Below are 4,684 nucleotides of genomic sequence, written 5' to 3'. Positions count from 1 at the left end.
TGTGGATCTTGGTGAAGCATCTCTGCCATCCTGGGCCGCCAAAATGGTTCTGTGGAACGAAGCCACGCCTACTCCCACCTCCTTGCTGCCCATTCGACTTTACATGAGAAGGAAATACAGTGTGAGCTCCTGAGATTTAGGGGTCTATCTGTTACTGTAACTAGCATTATCTTAACTAATACATGCAATGACTCATTGTGCAAAGATTCCTAACTGCAGGCTATGTTTTGTCCCCTAAAACATAACTTTTTGTTTGTTGGTTTGTTAATCCTCACCCGAGGATATTTTTCCATTGATTTTTAGAGAGAGTGGAAGGGATGGGGAGAGACACACAGAGAAAAACTTCGGTTGTAAAAGACACATATCGATTGGTTGCCTCCCACACGTACCCTGACCAGGGCTAGGGATCGAGCCTGCAACCTAGGTACGTACCCTTGACCAGAATCAAACCCAGGACCCTTTAGTCTGCAGGCCCACTCTACCCACTGAGCAAAACCGGCTAGGGCCCTCAAAACATCACTTTGACGATAAAAGTTTAATACAACAGATATTGCTTGGCCGGAGGTTACCAGTCATGTTTCTCAGCTCTAATCTCATAATGAGAAGTACTTCTCTTCTGAGGCTTTTCCATCACAAAGTCTGCCACATCGACAGTCGAGTCTACAGTGGTCGGCAAACTCAATAGTCAACAGAGCCAAATATCAACAGTACAACGATCGAAATTTCTTTTGAGAGCCAAATTTTTTAAACTTAAACTATATAGGTAGGTACATTGTTATTAACTTAATTAGGGTACTCCTAAGGCTTAGGAAGAGCCACACTCAAGGGGCCAAAGAGCCGCATGTGGCTCACGAGCCGTAGTTTGCCGACCACTGGTCTAGACCACCTATGAGGAAGCCATAAGAAAGACACAACTTTCACTTCCTGTTCTGAGAGAATGAAATCATTCTTACAAGCTATCTGTGCACAGGAAATATCCGATGAGGCTCTTGGATTTGTTCCTTATCACAGGCTGAATTGTGTCCCCCACCCCAAATTCATATACTGAAGTCCTAACCCCTCATCCCTCAGAATGTGACTGAATGTATTTTTGGAGGTAGGGCCTTGAAAGAGGTAATGGAGGTGAAGTGAGATCATATGGGTGGGCCCGAATCCAATGTGACTGGTGTCCTTCTCAGAAGAGGAGATAAGGACACAGACAGGCATGTAACATTGGAATGTTAAGAAAATGTGAACACGAAGATGTTCAGGTACCAGGCAAGAAAACTCAGAAAAAACCAGCCCTGCCAACACCTTGATTGTGGACATTCAGCCTCCAGAATTGTGAGAAAATAAATCTCTACTGTTTAAGCCACCCAGTCTATGGTACTTTGTTATGGCAGCCAGGGAAAACTAATACAGGCATGACGGTGGGGTCCGGGACACCAAGGACAACCTGAAATGGTACCGTTTTGGGTTAACTCGAACTACCATCAGCATCGTCTCCTTGGGTCCCCAATCCCAATTTACACAGGTCTCTGACAACTTGCCCTCTGCCCTCTTTCCTTGTCATTTCAGAGTCTCTTCCCCCCTTTCTCTATAGACCAGAGATAGAAAAGAAAAAGGATGTGAATGGAGGGCGGTACTGAGAAGATGGTACAGGGGGTCTGCCTGTTTCTTCCAACCCCAAGATGAGGTGGAAACCCTTCTGCCAGGTGAGGACATCGCTTACAGCCCTCAGAGTAGGAAACACGGGAATGAGTCTAGAAGAGGCACAGGGTTTTGTTAACGAGGAGCCCCAGGCTCTGACTATGCTGAGTCTCGGCAGTGAGCTGCCTACCGGTTCATCTCTCCAGTTATTCAGCTGTTGCTATGGTAGATCCCACAGTGGTGCTCTTGCTGGGAGCATGCTCAGTGTGGCTGGGCTGGCGGTGGCAGGGAGCAGGGGCAGGCACTTGTCTCCCTGGTGAAAGAATCAGAATAAGGTAACTGGGAGGCTGATTCTTGGAGGCTTCTTGTGGGAGAGACATCCAGCAACCATTCCTTAGATGTCTCCGTGTTCTACTAACATCTGTCCCAGTCCAAGTTGACCTCAACTGGGGAGGATGCCAAAATGTCCCACTGAGTGACTGAGGTAAGGGGATGATGCAATGGGGTATTTCATTTACAAAGACCCTGGTTAAAACAAGCTTTGTTGTCTCCAGTAAGTGTGCGTGGTTCTTTTGTTAACAGTATCCTACGATCTCAGTTCCAACATCTCACAGCGTGTGTACATATGTGCACACGTGCACACACACGAGAATGAGAAAGAGAGAGAAATCTCTGTATGATGGCTCTTCAGAACCATCTTTCAAGTAACTGAGCCAGGATGAAAATGGAAAATCTAGAAGCTTGGACTTCTAGACTGTTCCTTTACATATGTTCTAGATCACCGGTTTATTATAAAAGGATACAACTCAGGAAGAGCCGGACAGACATGCACTGGGGCAAGGTGTGGGGAGAGGGTGTGGAGCCGCCATGCTCTCTCCTAGGGCCTCCCCCCTTCTTAAGCAATGTAAGCTACTGAATTTGAGATGAGCCCAGCATTATGAAATATCCTCCTTTTTTTTTTTTTTTTATGAGTCTGGGCATTGGTTTCCCTGGATTTGTCAGGAAATCTCACTTCCTTTCCTGTCTTGCCTAGGGAAAGCCATTTCCTTCAAGGTGAAGTTTCTTTCTTGGACTAAGAACTCACCTCCGTTGGCAACTTCTTTCCTGTTTCCCCAGACAGAGGCGAGCAGAGAGCCACTAATGGTCCCAGTCTGCGGCCTGTGGAGAGCACTGACCGTTACAGGGCCCATCAACGGGAAGGCCTCTGTGGGCCCAGGCGGGGTCAGGCTGAGTTGAACCTGCACTCAGTGCTGTGTCTGGGCCTGTGAGAAAAATCCCAGCAGGACAGGCCTGAGTCTGGGAAACATCCCTGGCCAGCTGGGGGATATATTTACCACCCGCACATGCACAGGGAAAACATTACAGGGTGTGTTTTCCTCTTGGCATTTCTTGTCAAGTACTATGCTAAGTCCCTTCCACAAATTATGTTATCTTTCCAACAATCCTGTGAGGATATCCTATTTTACAGATGGGGAAACGGAGGCACGGGGTTCAGTAACATGCTCAAGGTTGCATAACTGGCGAATGGAGGAGCTTGAGCAAAACCCACGGATGCCCAACAGCAGAGCCCTGCGCATGCGCGGAAAACCCCGTGCACGTCCAGAGGAGAGAACACACCGGGAATCTTAATGGAACCCACAGGATCCGTTTCCTTCGGTTTTAACGTAATCAAAACAGCTTTCAAATTCAGGATTTTTCCCCCCTTTTTATTATAAATTTTGACACTTTGCCTGAAATAGAACTCTTCAAGTAAATGGACTTACTGCTTTCCATGGCCTACTCCTGAAAAACACATTCTCCGTCCAATACTCGGCCTGAAAAGTCACACACACACTCACACACACTTTTTCATCACTTTTTCAAGATCGAATGGGCCAGACTCCCCTAACACTCATTCTTAGGAATAGGCAATTTTCTAGACTCCAGAGAACATTTATTTGCGTCCCTCCAGTGCTAACACATTCAGCGGCAGTAAATTAGATCTTGAAAGAGGCCCATTCATTCCTTGGTGCCATTATGTACGCTAGCCGAAATACTTAGTGGTTTGAAATAATGTATTGGCATTCTGAGCGCCTACCCGGAGCAGCTTAGACCCAAAACAGAGACTTTTGCCTGCACAACGCTTCCAAAGGATTTTGCATTTGGGAACGTTTTTATGATCATCTGTCTTTTCGGCCTGGTGAAGGAGGTCAGCAATGTTCCCTGTTTACAGGAAAACTGGGATGGGGGAGGACAGCGGAGGGCAGACACGGTCACACAGGGTTATGGGCAAGCCGCATGGCAGCCAGGGAGGATTCCAGCAGCACTGTCCGGTGTTCCGAGATCCCAGCTTCAAGTGTTTGAACCCAGACCCTGGGCCTTCCGACCGGGATGAACCCAGGTGAGGACCAACCACTGGGCTCCTTCCCCTCCCCCACCCACCCACCCACACACACACACCCACTACCACCACCACCACCACCACCACCACCACCACCACCACCAGGCTTCTGCAGAGACGGAAGGCGGGGTTGGCAGGCTGGAGGGGCAAGGTTCGGGGTGTGATTTGGGGAAACAAGAGTGAGACCCAAAAGCCGAGTTTGGTAGAGGCGGGCTGGATGGGAGCTCCCTCCCACGCACCCCTGCAGAATGTCCGCAGAACACAAAAATGTTTCCCCGGGGGTCTAGTTCCCGGCACAAAGGGGGTGGGAGGGGGTGAGGGAGTGGGGCCCCTCCCGGGCCGCGCACCCCGCGGGAGGGGAGCGCGCACCGGCCTCGCCCCCGTCGCGGGGTCGCCGCTCTCCGCGCGCTCCCCGCCCCGTCTCCCCGCGGCGGCGTACGGGCAGGGCGGGCGGGTGCCTCGGCTCTCTCCTCCCACCGCGCTCCCGCGCACAGGGTTTCCTGGCACTGGGCGAGCGGGGCTGGGCGGGGTCGGTCGTTTTCTTCGTCGCCAGCGGGTCATAGCAGGGCCGGGCCGAATGCAGGACGATGGATTTAAGCCGTCCGCGGCTGAAGCCCGGTTTTTGCCCGGCTTGGGGAAATTAACGTTGGGTGTTAGGGTTTTTTTAATAAGGAT

The sequence above is a fragment of the Myotis lucifugus genome, unplaced genomic scaffold, assembly GCF_000147115.1.
Source record: "Myotis lucifugus unplaced genomic scaffold, Myoluc2.0 scaffold_85, whole genome shotgun sequence".
NCBI lineage: Eukaryota > Metazoa > Chordata > Mammalia > Chiroptera > Vespertilionidae > Myotis > Myotis lucifugus.
The sequence above is the reverse complement of the archived record's forward strand: the minus strand, read 5'-3'. Positions refer to the sequence as shown.